The sequence below is a fragment of the Elephantulus edwardii genome, unplaced genomic scaffold (assembly GCF_000299155.1).
Source record: "Elephantulus edwardii isolate Elephantulus edwardi_28Jun2011 unplaced genomic scaffold, EleEdw1.0 scaffold00086, whole genome shotgun sequence".
NCBI lineage: Eukaryota > Metazoa > Chordata > Mammalia > Macroscelidea > Macroscelididae > Elephantulus > Elephantulus edwardii.
The window spans coordinates 3,559,243-3,569,287 of NW_006399836.1; the positions used below are offsets into that span (position 1 = coordinate 3,559,243).

General features: G+C 43.8%; 1 pseudogene; it reads right to left on the minus strand.

The window, feature by feature from the left end:
• Nucleotides 1-8,968: 8,968 nt before the first annotated feature.
• Nucleotides 8,969-10,045, minus strand: part of LOC102843958 — a 21,066-nt pseudogene continuing 19,989 nt past the window's right edge.

Below are 10,045 nucleotides of genomic sequence, written 5' to 3' on the forward strand. Positions count from 1 at the left end.
CAATGGAATACTATGCTGCATTGAAAAACAAGGAACTCATGCAATATTATTCAAAATGGGTGACCCTGGAGGACATTATGCTGAGTGAAGTATCTCTGTCACAAAAGGACAAATGCTGCATAGCGTCACTGTTGTAAAAGAGGACTGAACTTGGGGTTGGGGAGAGATGGAGAAAGATGGGTTCAATAATGTATACTGCATTGAAACAGATGAGGGAGAAAACTGTTTAAAAGGGATATGTGTGATGGTACACACACACAAAATAATAAAAATTTTTTAAAAAGGGGATATGTGATTAGGTATTTTTGTCATGACAGGAGTCCAGAGCGAAGGCTGCATAATGGAGTGGACCTAGGGGAGGGTTTGTAAAACAATGAAAGAATTCTTTAATTTTCCAAGAGGGTGGTGTACTAGGGGAGAGGGTTGGCAGGGGAGAAAAGTGCAACAATGAATGAATGGAAACCCAAAGTCTCTGTAAATTTTCATTGAAATCAATAATAAATTTGAAAAAAAAATTGGTAACTGAAATATAAGAGTTGAAAACCAAGATTGGAAGTTGAAAAAATACAGACTTGGTGACAGAAATGAGGCTGGAGATCACATGACAGAATTTTGTACAATCAGGGATTTATTCAGTGCAAATACCATTTTTAGAAAGTCATAAATGGCCAAAGATCCAAGGCAGGGAGGGGAACAGAGGGATGAGGATGGGGTGTGTGTGTCTTAATCCCAGGGTCGCACAATTTAGTGGGTGGGAGGGGTCGGTAAAGGTAAGTGAAAAGGTCGGGTGTGAAAAACGATACACACAAACAAAAAAAGACCCAAAAGACAATGTATAAGAACTTTGTAAGTAAACCAGTATAAAAGAAAAATAGTACTTGGAAAAAAAAAAGCCATAAAATGGCAACGATACACAGGAATCTCACCTGATAGGCTACAAAAGAATCAGATTGACTCCTCTGTGGAAAGAGTCGATGAAGCTCACTATCAGTAGTCAAAGCATGGCCTGGCGCTGACTGTGGAACAGATTATCAATTACTCACGTGCAAATTAAAATTGAAGAAAATGAAAACATATCAACAAACCCAAAAACATAACCCTGAACCTATCTAACCTACGCTTAAAAATCATCTCAAGAATAGATTTGGGCTTTTCTACGAAGATGGCGCTGAAAGCCAAGAAAGAAGCCCCTGCCCCTCCCAAAACTGAAGCCAAAGCAAAGGCATTAAAGGCCAAGAAGGCGTCCTGAAGGGCATCCACAGCCAAAAAAAAAAAAGATCCGCACGTCACCCACCTTCTGGCGGCCTAAGACGCTGAGACTCTGAAGGCAGCCCAAATACCCCCAGGAGAAACAAGCTTGACCACTCTGCCATCATCAAGTTTCCCCTGACCACTGAGTCAGCTATGAAGAAGGTAGAAGATAACAACACAGTTGTGTTCATTGTGGATGTCAAGGCCAATAAGCACCAAATTAAGCAAGCTGTAAAGAAGCCCTATGACATTGATGTGGCCAAGGTCAACACTTTGATTAGGCCTGATGGAGAGAAGAAGGCCTACATTCGACTTGCTCCTGACTATGATGCTTTGGATGTTGCCAACAAAATTGGGATCATTTAAACTGAGTCCAGTGGGCTAATTCTAAATACAAATTTTTCTCACCACTAAAAAAAAAAAAAAGAATAGATCTCGGGGGGAGGGCTGAGCCACTGCTCCAGGTATGGGGATTATGGTCAGTCCTTTCGTGACTGAGATATTTCACTCAGTATAATGTCCTCCAGGGTCATCCATTTTGAATAATATTGCGTGAGTTCCTTGTTTTTCAATACAGCATAGTATTCCATTGTGTGAATATACCAGAGCTTCTCTATCCATTCATTTGTTGATGGGCACTTAGGTTGTTTACAACTCCTTGCTATTTTGAACAAAGCCACGATAAACATGGGTGTGCATATATCTGCTTGGATGTCAATTATGGTCTTTTTAGGGTATATTCCCAGTAGTGGGATTGCTGGGTCAATGGTTTCTCTATTTGCAACTTTTTGAGAAAGTGCCATACCACTTTCCACAGTGGTTGTACCATTTTACACTCCCACCAACACTGAATAAGTGTTCCAGTTTCTTCACAACCTCGCCAGAATTTTTCGCTTGCTGTTCTGTTAAATTTTGCTATTCTTACTGGGGTGAGATGATATCTCATAGTTGTTTTGAACTTCTAGCCATTTAAAAATAAACTTTAGCAAAATTTGCAAAGGAAGACAAAAGATGGCCATCCCAAGAATCACACAGAGCTCGCCACCTCACAACCAGTCTTCAGACAACCTTGGTTTGAGTCCTTGTTCTACTGCCTTTTTTGTTACTTTGCAACCTTGAGCAAGTCTGATCACAACTCTTCCTCTTCTCCATTTGTGGATGGGAAAGGTAATAATAACTACTTCAAGTTACGATTAGACCACTTGACAGAGAGGAAGAGGGCAATGATGGCAGTGCTAGAGCTGGAAGTGCTGTCCCTGGCCCCAGTGCCTGGTAAGGTGTAAGTTCTGGACCTCAAAAGAGCCCTGGTTGGGGGTAACTGTACAGCCCTCAGGGAGAGCCACCACCTAGCATCTGGGAAGAGCCATCTGGCCCCTGGAGAAAGCCACCCAGCACTTGGGAAGAGCCTGATGTGTATGAGGAACTTTATCTAAACCACTTTCCTGCAGATCCTCTACCTGTGAGTAACATCTCCAATGCCCTTTTCTTTTTAACTCACAAGTCCATTCTCTCTAGGTTTGCTCCCTTTCCTATAAGTAATCTTGACACTGAGTCTTGGTTCAGAACCTGAACCCTGAGCCCAGTTCCAGAGTCAAAGGGGAACTATATCTGCCAGCCAAGGAAGTGAAGGTGGATGGAGCCTCAAAGTTCAGGCACCTGCTCTCACTGGACTCCCCTACACTAAAACCTTGCTGTTCAGAAGGCAGAAAACAAAAAAAAAAAGAAGGCATAAAACATCATGAAAATATCTTCGGACTGAACAAGAAAACATGCAGCTTCAACTCAAAACCACGTGTAAAGTGTTAAAGTGGATTTCCCTTTCCCTTTCATCTCAATGCCGCTGTTCAGCATGAAGCAGCCAGAGAGTTGGTGTTCCTATTCCCAAAGGGAAAATACACAAATAAAAAAGACAAACTCTTTGTAAAAAAAAGATCACCATTGGACTATGCTCACCATTGCCCTGTCTTTTCTGGTCCCCACCACATTTTTTCCCTTTCCTTTTACCCACTCACTCCACCCAATTTGGGCAACCCTGTGATTTCATCTCTACCCATCCTCAAACCTCTACTCCCACTCCTTTCCTCTTTGGATCTCCATATATGTTTTAGGAGTAATCCCTCTATTTTTACAATAATAAGTTTTAAAAAAGTATATCAGAGAGTTGGACAATGACTAGGGAAGATAGAAAGAGAATTGGTATCTTTGAGCTGTGGTGCTGGAGAAGAGTATTGAATGCACCATGGACTGCCAAGAAAACAAACAGATTCATCCTGGAGAGGGTTAAACCAAGCAACTCCTTGGAGGCAAGGATTCTGGGGCTTCGTCTGACATACATTGGACATGTTGTAAGGCAGGACAGGTCTTTGGAGAGAGGGACATCGTGCTTGGGAGGGTGGAGGGAAAGCGCAGGAGGGGAAGACCCTCTATGACGTGGAGTGATTCAGTGACTGAGGTAATCGGGATGGGTGTGTAGAGGCAATGCAATTGGCACAGGATACAGCAGGGTTTAGGGCTGTTGTACATAGGGTTGCTATGAGTCACAAGCGTCTCGACGGCACATAACAACAATGGAGAAAGGCTACACTCCTGATGCACTCCTTTCTTGATTTTGAACCATGCAGTGTTCACTTGCTCTGTTGGAACAATAGCTTCCTGGTCTAGGTGTAGGCTTCACATGAGCATACTTAAGTGTCTTGAGATTCCTATTATACTCAGTGTTGGCCAAAACTGTGGCCCACACTATCTAGTGCCTTTACCTAGTTGAGAAAACACAGACATCCTTCTGGTACTCTCTGCTTTTAGCCAAGATCCATCTGACATCAGCAATGAAATACTTAGTGCTATGGCCTCCTCTAGACCCAGCTTGTATTTCTGGCAGTTTTTTGTAAATGTGCTGTCCTAGTCATTTAGGGATAATCTTCAGTAAGACTTTGCTTGAATGTGATATTAGAAATATTGTTTGATAGAGTGATCAGGGAGTAGTAATTTTAAACAAAGTTCACTGGAAGGCCCTTCTGGATTATATCTATTTCCTAAGAAGGGTCTTCTCTTTTTTAAAAAAAATTTATTATTTTTGTGTGAGTGTACCGTCAAATCAGATCTGACTGGTACAGGAGGAGATTGTCCCTCCTTCCCCGGCAGAGCATCTGGTGGATTCAAACCTCCCGCCCCTGGGATTGTAGTTGCAGCTCCTTGCCACTAGGCCACCAGAGCTCCCAGAAGGGTCTTCTCTTATTACACAGAGACATAAACAATGTCATTACCTCAAGAAGATGTTCCAGGCAGTGAGAATAGCAAGGGCAGTAATGAGAAACGGCTTAATTAGGAAAGGAAACAATATACAAAAATAAGGAATCTAGAGTTTAAATTCCTAAATTGTGCAAACTCTGGGTTTGCTGAGCTAGGCACGGTAATTAATCTCAGTAACTATTCGAGGTACGAATTACCTCTATTTCATAGATCCAGAAATTGAGCTTCAAAGAGGATAAGTAACTGGCTGCACAACTAGTGAGAGGTACAGTCATTGCAAATATTAGGACCTGACATGTAAGGACAGAATGATAGTAAAACAATCTATAATAAGAAAGAAGTAAACAAGCGCACAGTTAAATAAGTGCACCCAGCAAGTTCTTCCCTGCATTCTTAAAGAATTGGGAATCACCATTTCATTTTGGGTAGTTTTTATCTATCCCGTGGTGTAATCACCTTCTCTAATGGCTGCAGACAGATTTAAACTGTCAGCTATTTCAAAGGCATCATAAACTTCTTCTGAGACCAACTTTATCTCATATACTCTGGATTTATCTCACATACTCATATATATATTAGGAGGTGCTGGTTTTTGGAGAAGAATATGATGTTTGGAAAAGCAGAGTCAGCAAAAGAAAAGAAGATCCTCAAGACGGTGGATAAATGAAGTGGATGCAACAGTGTGCTCAAGCAAAGACAGATGATGGTTTAGAATCAGGCAGAGTCTTGTTTTATTGTACATAAGGTCATTATGAGTCAGAGCCAAGTTCACAGGACCTACCTACCAGCAGCAACAACAACAAATAAAGCAGTGTTCAAACAACTCCATCTCATAATACCTGAGCAAAATATTCACTTGTACCAGAGAAGTGGAAATGCACAAATAACTGGCAATTTGTTTCCCTTAGAATAGCATGGTCATCTGAACAATTTCTGCCAAAGAAAGGCACTAGCAGTGACATTTTTCTCTACCATATTAGTTCTACAAATTAATCTAGAAACATGGCTAGCCTGGAATCTCATTTGCTGTTCTCTGCCAGCATGCAGACAGTTTGCTGCCAACACTACAGCGGATAGGTAATAGGTGCACGTAATCTGTTTTTCAGATCACTTGATATGCATCTGAAACCTGGACAATTAGGATGACAGAAGAACTGATGCCTTTGAGTTGTGGTGTTTGTTGGAGAAGAGCATTGAACATTTCATGTTGTTGTTGTTACCTGTTTGAGTCATCTGTGACTCATACGGACCCTATGTACAACAGCTCTGAAGCCTGCCCTATCCTGAGCGAGTTTTACTAACTCCAGTACACGTAATTGCCTCAGTTACCAAATCAATTGATCTCATATAGGGTCTTCCTCTCCTGCATTGTCCCTCCACTCTCTGAGCATGATGTCCTTCTCCAAGAGCTGGTCCCTCCTGGATACATGCCCAAAGTATGTGAGACAGAGCATCAGAATCCTAGCCTCCAAGGAGAAACTTGGTTTCACCCTCTCAAAGACAGACCTATTTGTTTTCTTGACAGTCCACTGTATGTTCAAGAATATTCTTCAGTACCACAACTCAAAGGCATCAATTCTTCTTCTGTCATTCCTAGTCATTATCCAGCTCTCTGACGGATAGTAAGTAATTGTGAAGACCCTGGATGGAATCAGGCACCTTAGTCTCTAGACTGACATTGTTGCTTCTCAGTACTCTGGAAAGGTCCCTGACAGCAGATTTACCAACTGCAATTTGTCTTTTGATTTCCTGACTCCTGGTGCCAAGAGTGTTGACTGTGGAGCTGAGCAAGCTGTAACTGTTAACCTCAATCTCTTCTCCATCCATCATGGAGCTGCCAATTGGCCTAGTGGTGAGAATCATTGTCTTTTTGATGCAGGCATTCCTATTTCTATACTCTCTGTTGTTTCAACTTTAAAAACCAAACAACATTGCCACTCAGTTGATTTTGATTCATAGTGAACCCATAGGACAAGGTAGGACAGATTCATAAGGTTTCCAAGCCAACTACATCTTTTCCCCATGGAGCATTGGGTAGGTTGGGATTGCTGAACTTTGAGTTAGACACTATATGCTTAATTATGATGCCACTAGGGTTCCCTTTGTTGGCACTTTGTAAGGATGGCTCAGGACCAAACAATGTTTTGTATAGGATCATGGAGTTGGAACTCAACTCAATGACATCTATCTAATATCAACCTAAAACCCAAAATCCTTATCTGTAGAGTCAATTGCAACACATTATGACATTTTTAATCCAGACTACCGTTTCCTCCCCTCTGTATCCCATTGAAGCTGCCTTTCTGGTCTCCATCCTTATCCCAGTCTTTTAATTCTCTACACAGGAATTATTTTGAAAAAATAAATTAGATTGTGTTAACTCTCCTGCATTCCTAACTAGCAGGCGGGGTGATCTTTTCTTTGCTACCCCGTTTTGCATGGTCTACCTCAACTGTTTTTCAGTCTTTGGCCAAAGTTAGGGAAGGTCTATTCATTCAAATAATTTGCTGCCTGGCCACTGTAATGTGATAGGCACTATGGATAAGAGAGTAAATGGGAAAACTGCATAGTTCCTGCCACCTTAGAGGCTCCATTTCAATACAATATAAAGACTAATGCCGTTTTTGCCCCACAACAGCCAAATCTGATGAGGACTTAAAGCATTTGCTGCAGAAAGTCAAGTACTGCAGTTTTCAGTATAGATTGTATCTCAACTTCAAGAAAACAAAGATTTTCATCACTGGGCTAATTGGCAGCATCATGATTGATGGAGAAGAAACTGAGGTTGTCAACAATTTCATCTTGCTCAGATCCACAATCAACCCTCTTGGCACCAGCAATCAGGAAATCAAAAGATGAGTCTGCTATCAGTTACCTCTCCAAAGTGCTAAAGAGCAGTGATGTCAGTCAGAAGGTTAAGGGGCACCTGATCCAGACCAGGGTTTTCTCAATTTCTTTCTATACATAGCTGGACTATGACTAAAGATGACAGAAGAATGGATGTCTTTGAGTTGTGGTGCTGGAGAAGAGTACTGAACATACCATCGACTGCCAAGAGAACAAACAGGTCTGTCCTGGAAAGGGTGAAGCCAGGTATGCTCGTCAGAGGCAAAGATTTTGAAATGCAGTCTTACCCACATTCTTTGAGCATGTTGCCAGGGGGACCAGTCCTTGGAGAAGGACATCATGCTTGGAATGGTAGAGGGTCAGCGCAAGAGAGGAAGACCCTGGACGAAATGCATTGACAATGACTATGGCAATGGAGACAGGTGTGTCAGAGACAGTGAGATTGGCTCAAGATAGAGCATGGTTCAGAGCTATTGTTTATAGGGTCCCTGTGAGTCATAGTCGACTCGACCGCACTTAAAAACAATAATGGGGTTTTGCCCCGTATCAGGCAGCTTCGGAGCTAACTCTTTACTGACTGGCTTGAAACTGCGTCCAATAAAGCTGAGCCAATCTCTGCAGACCTCAACTGCAAAACCCGAATGGTAACAACCGGCAGCACTCACTAGCCCTGCTCGTCCAGGAGTGGCGAAGAATCAACGGCTGGGCCTCCTGTCATGTGAACCAGCGGCCACGTGACCAGCGCAAAGCACCAACCCTCGGCTGCGCTGCCCGCACCCGCGCGCCCGCTCGTGTCCGCTCCCGCGTGCATCCGCAGCACCTGGCCCGGAGGCTGGAGCTGCGCGCATGCGCGCCGGCCTCACCTGGCGAGCTTGTGCTGTCACCTCTGCCGGCGGTCCCGTTTGGGGGAGTCAGTGGTAGTCATGTAGGAGGGAGGCCTTGGGGCGCGGGGTACCCATAGATTCTAGAGCAGGGGGTTGGCAGTAACAGGACCTTCGCGCTCCGTCTCACATCCAGAGCTTTAGCACTGGGCTTGGACAAGCCCTCTGGACATGCCGAGGTCGTTGCACCCGCAGTGCGGCGGAGGACCCCAAAGAGAGAAACACCCGAGGCCGTGGAAACCTAACTCCCATCATTAAGCACTTAGGCTAGTCCGGTTGGGTTATCTCCCTGTCCTTCCATTGCGCCAGGCCTAGGGGAGAGGCCTGGAACTTCGCTTTGAAAATGGCTGGGTTTGTTTTTTGTTGTTGTTGTTTACTAAATGGCTAGATTTTGAAGGATGAGGATAGGCAGGGAGCCTGCAACGACTGGAAAACCCTGGAAAGTAATTTCCTCCTCCTGTAAAAGTATCTACTTATCCTAAGTTTGCCCTCCTTGTAAAAGTATCTATCTGGACCTTGGAAAACTAGATACTAAACTAGTATGCAATAGAGGTTTTCAGTTTATGAAATCCTTTCAGTTATGTTGTCGTTAGTAATTGCTCAAAGTTAACTCGCTCAATAAGCAGTGTTTTTTTTAAAAAAAAATATTATTTTTTATGTGCTTACGGGGGACCTCTCCAAAGTACTGACGAGCAATTTTTTTTCTCCCCAATTTTATTGAAAAACGAACGGGAGGATTGCTAGATCAAAAAAAGCCGCTTCTCATACAAATGGAGGCTGTGGACACCACTTTCTACCTGAGCTGAGGAAGTTCTCTTTTCCAATTTGAGTTCCCCAGAGTACATTATCGCTCGGACTTGGGTCAGACTTTTTGGCACCAATGTCCTGACAGGAGTGCTGGATGCACGCAATCAGGTATGGGATAAATTTGTGGATGGATCCTTTGTCCTGTACAGCTCCAGACACCCCCTGAGCCACTTTGATTGTGTCAACCTCACTGAAATAGCGGTTCTGGCTGCTGAGATGTTTGTCCATGGCCTCAAGAGAACCCATGACACGGTATTTCTTCAACCTGATCCCATCAGGGAAGTATTCACCAGGGGCCTCAGTAGTAGCAGCCAGAAGGGAGCCCATCATGACTGTGGAGGCCCCAAGGGCCAAGGCTTTGGCAATGTGGCCCCACATTTGTATGCCTCCATCAGCAATTACGGGGACACCAAAGCACAGCTGTTGCCTGAGGCCGCCCATAGGCCAGCACTTCCTGGGTGATGCACATGGAGCCAATGCCCATGCTCACCCGCAAGGCATCCACACCTGCGTCAATGAGGTTTTTGGCCTGAGCAGCAGTTACCACACTGCCTCCAATAACCTGGAGATTGGGGTATTTTTCTTTGATGTACTTGATCATGTTGATCTGGAAGATGGAATTTCCCTGGGAAGAGTCCAGAAAGAACCACAACGTCCACACCAATCCAACCGGTACTTGTCATCTTCATGTGTGGCTGCTCCACACAGCAATTGCTTCTTTGCATCTTTGGAAGCCAGGAGATAATCTCAATTCTTCTTCAGGTCTGTCCGGGCAATGATGGCCACCAGTTCGTCATCTTCCTTTACAATGGGCAGCTTTCCCGTTTTGCTTCATTGGAGAATTTCATTTGCTTCCTTTAATGTGATGCCTGCAGGGGCCACTAACAACTCTTCCCGCTTTGTCATAATCTCTTCCAAAAACTCTGGAGACTAAGGTGCGTCTGATACAGGCCATGGTCTTTGCAATCACTTGTTATGCATCAGAGAGTTGGACAATGACTAGGGAGGAC